The sequence below is a fragment of the Camellia sinensis genome, chromosome 15 (genome assembly GCF_055761805.1).
Source record: "Camellia sinensis isolate YWXY chromosome 15, ASM5576180v1, whole genome shotgun sequence".
Classification (NCBI taxonomy): Eukaryota; Viridiplantae; Streptophyta; class Magnoliopsida; order Ericales; family Theaceae; genus Camellia; species Camellia sinensis.
In genome coordinates, this window is record NC_138975.1 from 138,613,213 (window position 1) to 138,623,905 (window position 10,693).

A 10,693-nucleotide genomic window follows, 5' to 3' on the forward strand; every position below is an offset into this window, starting at 1 on the left:
AAATAGAAACAAAATTATTATTGCGCAAATAGTGTCAAATAAAAAATAAGCACTCAAGATTATCCATACACATCATGGGTTGCTTAAAAGACTCATCCTGATAACATGCTCGTTGTATGTCTTTGGTAGCAATCCCTTTGTGAATGGATTAGCAATCATAAGAGAGGTGCTTAAATTTTCAATTAACACTTGTTGTTTCTGGACTCTTTCTTTAACAATTAAGTACTTTATGTCCATGTGTTTGGAACCACTGGAGTACATTCCATTCTTAGAGGGGAAAAAAAATGTTGTGGTATTGTCACAATATATCTTCAGCGGCCTGAGAATTGAGTCAACAACACCAAGTCCTAAGATGAAATTTCACAACCATAAAGCATGATGTGTAGTCTCAAAGCAAGCCACAAACTCAGCCTCCATAGTTGATGAAGCAATAGTGGACTGCTTCACTCTCTTCCATGAAATTGCCCCATTAGCTAGTAGAAAAACAAAACCTGATGTAGATTTTCTACTATTAAGGCAACCAGCAAAATCTAAGTCTGAGTATCCGGTTACTTCCAACTGTTCTGATCTCCTATAGGTGAGCATATAGTCCTTTGTTCTCTGAAGATATCTCAAAACCTTCTTTAGTGTCTTCCAATGTTCCATTCCAAGATTACTTTGGAATCTTCCCAACATTCCAACTACAAAACTGATATCTGGCCTGGTACATGTATTGGCATACATCAAGCTTCCTATTGCTAATGCATATGGAATGTCCTTTAGTTGTTTTCTTTCCAAGTCATTCCTTGGACACTATTTTTCGCTTAATTTATCACCCTTCATGATGGATGCGTCACCGGCTAAACAAAACTACATATTGAATCTCTCCAAAACACGATAAATATATCATTTTTGAGATAGTCCTAACAATCCTCGAGATCGATCCCTAAAGATCTCTATGCCAATAACATTGTTTGCCTCACCCATATCGACAATTTTAAAGTTCTTGGAGAGATATTCCTTGGTTTCATACAATAAGCCAAGGTCATTACTAGCTAACAAAATGTCATCCATATATAGCACCAAAATAATGAATTTACTCCCACTAACCTTCAGATATATGCACTGATCCACTGTATTTTCCTTAAATTCGAAGGAGGTAATGGTATCATTAAACCTTAAATACCATTGCCTGGAAGCTTGTTTAAGGCCATATATGGATTTTTTTAATTTGCAAGCTAAATGTTCTTTACCTTTCTTTGCAAATCCTTCTGGCTGCTCCATATAAATTTCTTCATCCAAATTCCCATTTAAAAAAGCAGCTTTCATATACATTTGATGTAACTCTAAGTCATAATGAGCTACCAATGCTAGGATGATTCTAAGCGAGTCCTTCTTTGATACCGGAGAGAAGGTTTCTTTATACTCTATGCTTTCTTTTTGAGTAGAACCCTTGGCAATGAGTCTAGCTCTAAATCGTTCGATATTGCCTTTTGCGTCGCGCTTGGTCTTGAAGACCCATTTACACCCGATCTTTTTACAATTATTAGGCAATTCGACGAGATCTCAAACACCATTATGTTCCATGGATTTTAACTCTTCATTTATAGCATTGACCCATTTAGTAGAATTATCACTATTCATGGCTTGTGAAAATGAGATTGGATCTTTGTTAATCCCAATATCGAAATCAGATTCCTGTAGATACACCATGTAATCATCTGGAATGGCAGGCTTTCTTTCCCTCTGAGATCTTCTAAGAACTGCTGATTGTGGTGGTTTTACAATATTTTCAATGGTGGTATCTTCATGAGGTAGTGAAGGATTTTCATCATGTTGTTCATTTCTCTTAGCTTGTGGAATGGTCTGAGGAACAACAATTTTTCGATAAGGGTCAAATGTTGGCACATCCACCTTTATTTTCTTGAAATTCACCACTCGTGTTTTCTCACTCCCACTAATTTTACCATTCTCTAGGAATCTAGCATTACAAGACTTCACTATCCTTGTACTGTGATTAGGATAATAAAATTTGTACCATTTAGACTTGTCTGGCTAACCAATGAAATATCCAGATATTGTTCTTGAGTCCAACTTTTTCTCTTGTGGGTTAAAGATTCTTGCCTCTGCCTGACAACCCCAAATATGTAAGTGTCTTAAACTAGGTTTCCTACTAGTTCACAACTCAAAAGGAGTTGTTAGGACCACCTTACTAAGAACCCTATTTAAGATATACATTGCAGTCTTTAAAGCTTCACCCCACAGTGAAATGGGTACAATTGAGTAATTTAACATATTCCTAACCATATCTTTAAGTGTACCATTATGCATTTCAGCAACTCCATTTTGCTGTGGCGTACCATGCATTGTATATTCAGCACAAATGTCTTTCTTTTTTAAGAATTTGGCAAATGGGCCAAGATTTTGGCCTGACTCATCATATTTACCATAATACTCACCACCCCTATCTAATCTCACTATTTTAACCTTTTTATCTAATTGTCTCTTGACTTCAATTATGTACACCTTAAGGATGTCAACAACTTGAGACTTTTTATGAATTAGATACACATATCCATAACGTGAGAAATCATCTATAAATGTGATGAAATATTTTTCACCACTAAGACATGGGATGTTGAGTGGCCCGCAAATATCTGTATGAATTATCTCAAGAAGCTCATTACTTCTTGTGGAACCTTTCTTAGTGTGTGTTCGGATTTCTTTGCTTTAATACAATCCACACATATCTCAAAATCAGTGAAGTCTAGGTTTTCCAAAATCCCATTCTTCACCAATTTTTCAATTCTATTTCTAAAGATATGCCCTAATCGTCTATACCACAAGATTAAGGATTTTTTCTTAATTAGATCACGTTTTAAACCAATATTCAAATGTAGAGTTACTAATGATTGTGCAAATTCATGATTTAAGACAATTTTATATACACCATTACATAAATTACCAGAACCAATCATTATGAATTAAACATTGAGTTTTTCACAACTAAATAAAATTGAATATCCAACATGATCTAATTTGGATAATGAAACTATATTCCTAGAAATTGAAGGAACATAAAAAGTGTCTTCTAGATCCATCTGATGACCCATCTTGAAGATCAGTCAATAGGTCCCTAAAGCTATGACTTCAGCTTTAAGACAGTTCCCCATATAGACAATATTTCATTTTCCTTCGATTTGGTTGAGAGGTATCCCTACATGGAATTTGTAATGCGGGTCGTGGCCCCAGAGTCAATCCACCAAGTGTTAGAAGGTACTTTAGCAAGATTTGATTCATAATAAATAAAAAAAATTTCTTATATTTCTTTTCGAACCAAGCCTTTCACTTGCTGCAGCCTTTCTTCACATGTCCCTTTTGCCACAAAAGTAGCACTTGACAGTGAAACCATTATGAGCTTAATTTTCTTCCTTATAATGTGGATTGTGGCCCCAGAGTCAATCCACCAAGTGTTAGAAAGTACTTCAGCAAGATTTGATTCATAACAAACAATAAAAAATTTCTTACATTTCTTTTCGAACCAAGTCTTTCGCTTGCTGCAGTCTTTCTTCACATGTCCCTTCTTGCCACAAAAGTAGCACTTGACAGTGAAACCATTCTGAGCCTGATTTTCTTCCCCAGGCCCATTTTTTTTCTAGGGTGGATTTTTTTTTGATTTTACAAAATTACCCCCCCTTTTTTTGTTTTTTCCCTTTCTTTATTGCTCTATAAGTTACAACCAATGTCATTTGATGTCTTTCTTCCCTCAATGTTGAGAATAAATTGCACGAGGAAAGTTTCATAAACTTGCATCCCTAAAGTTTTAAGCTTTGTAGCTTTGTCAGCCATATTGAGGATGTGATCCTGAACTCCTCGGTTGCCATCAATAGGTATTAACATAAGGTCTCATAAGTAACACGAAAATAGGCGTAAACAGTATACCATAAACAATATACATATTAAAGCTTTGAGAATTATAATGATAAACTATTGATATCACATAAGTCAACTTTGGGCAAAACTTAGGTATATCGATTATCCACTCGTCAAGAATCACTTATGTAGGTCTAAAGTAATTTATGTAACGTTTCAGTAAGTCATGTTACCTTTGGGTATTCAATTCTAATCTATCAAATTACATACGTTACATTATCGTACCCAGTTCATAATTATTTGAAAGTGACTCTCGTTTGGGCTAGTTTCAATCTCCTAATTATAACTGTAATTGAGAATATTATCGACCTTAATGTTACCCTTTTAACAATTCTTCTATGTAGTTCTATATTCATAAGTTTTACAAATCTAGGCCACTTTGGCAGCTACTAAATTAGTAAACCTTATGAATACGAAACTAACCAACAATATTCTCTATTCATTAATTTGAGCTATTTAATAATCATTAATTCGAGTTATTTAATAATCATTAATTCAATCACTATTTTAATGAAATCACTATTTTTTTGATTTATAAAATTTCTTTTATGTGATTGCAATTACCAATATAATAATAATAATAACTCTGGACGAACATGAATATATATATATATGTGGGAGCCGGATAAAAGTGAGACGTATATAGGCCGAGTACATATTTGGTTAATCGGTACATATTATACTCGCCCCCGTTTTATGCGCTCTGGATGCCGAATATTTTATTCGGCCATAAAGTCAGTTGAACGAGGGGCCGATTGAAAGTTGGCATACGACGAAAGAAGGGCCGAATGAGTAATCACATGGTGGATTAATAGTGGGCCCTATCCTAAGGACTAGAAGCGTATATAAATAGAAGAATAACAACCAAAGAGAGGAGGTGATAACTAGTATGCTTAACTTAAGATACAAGTAACCAAGAGAGTATACACTAACTTAACCGTCGGAGTGCTAATTCCGACACCCCCGATCGGAGTGTTCATTCATTTTCAGGTCACTAGGTGAGGATCTTGAGCATCCCAGTGGAACAAAAGAGTATTTCCAAACCACTTCCCCACAATTGGCACTGTCTGTGGGAATACTCAAACACATCCATGGCGGGCGTGACGGAAGATCCTCCGGTGGTCGCTGGCGACCCTACACCACAAGACGAAACCACTCCAAGCAACATGCTTGGGCCAGAGAATTTTACCGCAAGAAGGGTCTTGAACTTCGATTCACCCTCGACATCAGCACATGAGACAATGCAAGCGATTATAGAGCAAGCAAAGCAAAACGAACAAAGGTTGAAAAACATGATGGCTGAGAACGAGCGTCTTCGACAAGATTTGGCCTTGGAAGTGGCAAAATCCCAACAAGCCACGCACCAAGGCCCAGGATGACCTCTGAGAAGGAATGGTCACGATCTCGAATTCGGAGACATGATAGTGGCAGTGGCTCTGACTCATCATCCCTAGAATCTACAAAGAAGGGACGAGTTGACATCTCTAGTTCTTCTGAGGGAAGTTCGCATGCACGGAAAAAGTGAAGAAGAAATGATTCAGATGAAGAGGATCAGCATGACCCCTTTGTACGACGGATTGCAATGGTAGTGCTACCCAAAAAGTTCAAAGCACCGCCATTCACCTTGTATAATGGTAAATCAGACCCCACCTATCACATTCAGCATTACAAGCAAGCTATGATGCTTCATGCAGATGACGAGGCCTTCATGTGTCGAATATTTTCGAGCAGTTTGGGACCACTGGCTGTAAGGTGGTATTATAAACTGGAGCCGACATCGATCAAGAGCTTCCACCAACTCCAAAAATCCTTCAGGGCAAGGTTCATCACTAATGAGGTCCAACCAAAGCAAGCCGATTCTCTGTGGGCAATGCAAATTCAACCGGAGAAAACCCTTCGTGCGTATTCAGCGCGATACTAGGAATGCTTTAATCTAGTAGATGATGCCTGCAATAATTCCATGGCCATTACCGCCTTCAAGATGGGGTTACATCCAGACAGTGTCTTCCGTAGCTTTTTGACCAGACGGCCCCCAAAAACAGTCTGGTCGTTGATGAAAAAAGTTGAGGAATACTGCAAAGTAGAAGACGATGCCCTCCGGGTCAAAGACGTGCATCAAGCCACTAAGTCGGCCCCACCTGAAGTCGTGCAGCCGATAAATGCTGTACCACCACGGAGCCCTGAATCACGAAATCGGGCTAAACGCGATAAAAGACGGGATTCACGCTGATCAAACGACCAATGTCTACACCGAGCTAATGAGTAGCTTCAAGTGGATAACAGGCGCGCAAGGCGCGCCGACAAGAAATACACAGAGTTATCAGAGCCGATTAGTGTGGTTATGGCTAAGGTTCAACACCTTCCGTTCTTCAAATGGCCATAAAAAATAGTGGGACCTCCCGACATGAGGAGACGGGATAGGCGGTGCGAATATCACAAAGATCACGGTCATGATACCGACAGTTGCTATGCTTTGAAAGATCACCTTGGGGAGTTGGTACAAGACGGTCGGCTCCAGCAACACGTTCGAAAGAATAACTCAACCAAAATAGTTTCCCTACGGCAGGATTCACCTCCACTCGGCGTCATCTATATGATATACAGCCTGTCAACAGCCCCCGCCGCGCTTGCAATTCAGTCGCATCCAAGCCCCCAAAAGCAAATCATACCAGCAAAACGGCCCCATAAAGCTCCGAATATTACCTTCGACGATTCTAATTTGATCGGTGTAACTCTCCCCCACATTGATCCATTGGTCATCGAACTACGCGTAAACCGATTCACCGTTGATCGCATTCTCATAGACCAGGGGAGTACTTCAGAGGTTATGTATTACAAGACCTTTCTCAAACTCAAGTTCATCGAGTCGGACCTGTCTCCGGTTCCTTATCCATTATTCAGTTTCAACGCTAATCTGAAATACCCGTTGGGCAAAATCACACTACCAGTTCGAGCGGGCTCCCGAACGGTGGCTGTGGAATTCTTGGTCATCAAGCTGCCTTCACCGTATAATCTTATCATGGGACGAACTTCGCTGCATACCATGCATGCCATGCCAAACATCTATTATCAACTGCTCCGCTTCCCGACTGAACGCGACATTGAACAAATCCGTGGTTCCCAGAAATCGGCACAATCATGTTATCTTATCGCCGCAAAGACACCAAAAGAGCTGGAGGTGAATTCTATTGAGGTTCCGGATCGCGAGAGTCTTGACAATGTTGGACGACTCCCAAGTAAAAAGGCCACAAAATCCCTGGGTCGAGTTGAAATTGACGGGGATCCTGACAGGTTCTTTATGGTCGGCACTGCCTTAAATAAAACTGACAGGCAACAACTAATTACCTTCTTACTTGGCAACTTTGATGTATTTGCATGGTCGCCGTATGAGATGCTGGGGGTAGATCCATCTGTTTCTCAGCACCGTTTAAATGTTGATCCCAAATGTAAGCCAATTATTTAGAAAAGCTGGCGGTCAGCCGTAGAACACACTACTACTGTTGTCGAAGAAGTTGATTGGTTGCTTGATGTCGGGGCAATCCGGGAAGTGACCTATCCTACACGGCTGTTGAATACTGTAGTGGTAAAGAAGAAAAATGGGACTTGGCGTGTCTGTGTGGACTTCACCGATTTAAATAAAGCTTGCCCCAAGGATTGTTTTTCTCTCTCTAGAATTGACCAACTCGTAGACGCCACGGCACATCATCAACGTATGAGCTTCCGCGATGCCTACCGAGGCTACCATCAAATCGCCATGCATCCGGAGGACCAAGACAAAACTACATTCCTCACCCCAAGAGGAACCTATTGCTATAAGGTTATGCCTTTTGGGTTGAAGAATGCAGGGGCAACTTACCAAAGACTAGTCACCGCCATGTTCAAGAAACAACTCTGCCGTACTATGGAAGTGTACATTGACGATATGGTGGTTAAGTCCAAATAAAAGCAAACTCATCTAGTCAATCTTGAGGAAACATTTGGTATTCTACGCAAGTACAAAATGAAGCTGAACGCTTCCAAGTGTGCGTTTGGGATTGGATCCGGCAAATTCCTTGGCTATATTGTCAACCACCGAGGAATCGAAGCCAACCCGAGGCCAATCACAACAATCCTAGAACTTGGCTCACCTTGATCGGTGAAGGAGGTTCAAAAGTTGATGGGGATGGTCGTCGCACTCAACAAGTTCATCAGTCGTTCCACAGATCGCTGCTGACAATTCTTTCATACCCTACGGCAGGGTAAGGATTTTGAATGGACCTCTGAGTGCGAAGCCGCTTTCAACGGTCTGAAGACCTACCTCCAATCAGTTCCACTCTTGACAACACCTTCAGCAGGTGACCTGCTCATTTTATATCTGGCAGTCTCTGACCGGGCCGTCAACGCCGTACTACTAAAGGAAGAGTGTGGGGAGCAACGGCCAGTGTATTATGTGAGTAAGAAAATGGTTGATGCCGAAACACGTTACCTTCCATTGGAGAAACTTATCCTAGACCTCATCATGGCAGCAAGAAAACTGATGCATTACTTTCAGGGGCATACCATCGGGGTACTAACGGACTACCCCTTCTGGGCAGTACTCCGTAATGCAGAAGCATCAGGGTGCGTTTCAAAGTGGGCTTTTGAACTCAGCCAGTATGATATTTAGTTTCTACCTAGAACCTCAATCAAGGGGCAAGTGCTTGCTAACTTTGTGGCCGAATTCACTAGGGGTCTTGCCGATTTAAAGTCTGATTAAATTCAACTTAAGCCGAATTGGAGAATTTATGTTGGGGACATTTGGCAGTTGTATGTCATGGGTCGTCCAATCAATGCGGAAGCAGAGCCGGAGTAATGATCATGGCTCCCGACGGAGCAATAATTGAGCAGGTTGTCAAACTCGGCTTCGAAGCATTGAACAATGAATCTGAATACGAAGCCCTGCTAACTGGCTTGCGGAATGCACATCTCCTGGGTACTCGGCGTTTGCTTATATTTTGTGATTCAGAACTTGTGATCAAACAACTAAAGGGGGAGTACGCGGCCAAAAATGACTATATAGCCGCTTACATGAAAACGGAAAATTCCTTGTTGGCAAAATTTGATCATCATGAATTGAACCAAATAACCCGTGATCAGAACACACATGCAGATGCCCTGGCTTGCCTAGCCTTCGCCATTAACTCAGAGATTAAACGGACAATTGAAGTGGGTTTCATCCCTAAGTCGAGCATTGGTCCTTTAGAGGAAGTCCAGATCAATGTCATAGAGTCAAGTCCGAGTCTGATGGACTCCATTGCTGCATTCCTATCTTCTGAACAGCTCCCGTCGGATAAGAAAGAAGCACACAAGCTGCGAAACAAAGCCCTGCGATACTATATGGATCCGCAAGGAAAGCTTTACAAAAAATCCCTTTCTGGCCGTACCTAGAATGCGTTCATTCGGATAAAGTGGAGGAACTCCTGACTGAAATACATGAAGGTAGCTGTGGTGCCCATTTTGGTAGGCGCTCTTTGGCCCATCGAGCTGTGACACAGGGGTATTATTGGCCGACAATGAGAGCTGATGCCGAATGTTACGGGAAGAAATATGAACAGTGCTAGAAGTTTTCTCCCTTAACCCATCTGCCTGCTGAAGAGTTCTGCTCTATAACCAGTCCTTGGTCGTTCGCCCAATGGGGACTTGACATCATCGGACCGTTGCCTCGCGCCCCAGCTAACAAGCGATTTTTGATTGCCGCAACGGATTATTTCACAAAATGTGTGGAAGCAGAGGCACTAACGCACATTCGAGATATTGATGTGAAGCGTTTTGTATAGAGAAATATCATAACGCCATTCGGCATTCCAAGAGCACTTATTTCAGACAACGGCATCCAGTTTGATTGCGGTGTCTACCGAGAGCTATGCAACGAGTATGGTATTCGGCCCTATTTTTCCACCCCGGCTTATCTGCAAAGTGATGGCCAAGCTGAAGCCTCCAACAAATCTATTTTGGATGGCATCAAGAAGAGGCTGGAGAAAGCTAAAGGCAGATGGGTCGACGAATTGCTGAGTGTGTTATGGGCTCATCGCACTACTCCAAGGCAGTCCACTAGGGAGACACTGTTCGCTCTGTGCTTTGGAACGCAGGCAATCATCCCCTTGGAGATCGGCCTCCCAACCTTGAAATCAAAAGTTTTTGATATGGACCGAAACGACATGATGTTGGCTTTGGATTTGATTCTGATTGAACAACGAAGAGATCGTGCCCTTGCATCCATGGCAAGGTACCAGTAACAGCTTGCTAAGTCGTATAATCAACGTGTCCAGCTGCGCTGCTATACATCAGGAGAGTTGGTCCTAAAGAAAGTGCTTCCAGCTGCTAGGAATTCGGCTGATGGAAAATTGGGTCCTAACTGGGACGGCCTCTATCAGATCGACTCGATCGCGGGATTAGGGGCATATCGGCTCAAAGGCATGTCTGGGAGGAGTCTGCCACAGCCTTGGAATTCAGCGCACTTGCGAAAATTCTATTATTAAACCCAACCTGTGGGGCATGATACTTGTTTTGAATGGTTCACCATGTACATATTTCACTTTTGCAATGCAAAGTTTCCTATTTTCTCACTGCGAAATTCAGTTCAAAAGCCTTCCGGCTTGAGACTCCTAATTCGGAGCGCCCTTCGTGGATATCACGATTGGCCAAGATAGAAAAGCCTCCGAATATGGAGCCCCATCTGTGCAAGCCACGTTTGGGCTGAATAAGACTCCGGATTCAGAGCGCCCTTCGTGGATATCACGATTGGCCAAGATCGAAAAGCCTC

General features: G+C 41.5%; 1 pseudogene; it reads right to left on the reverse strand.

Moving 5' to 3' along the window:
* Nucleotides 1-360: 360 nt before the first annotated feature.
* Nucleotides 361-1,053, reverse strand: LOC145813339 (secreted RxLR effector protein 161 pseudogene; annotated as a pseudogene).
* Nucleotides 1,054-10,693: the final 9,640 nt, after the last annotated feature.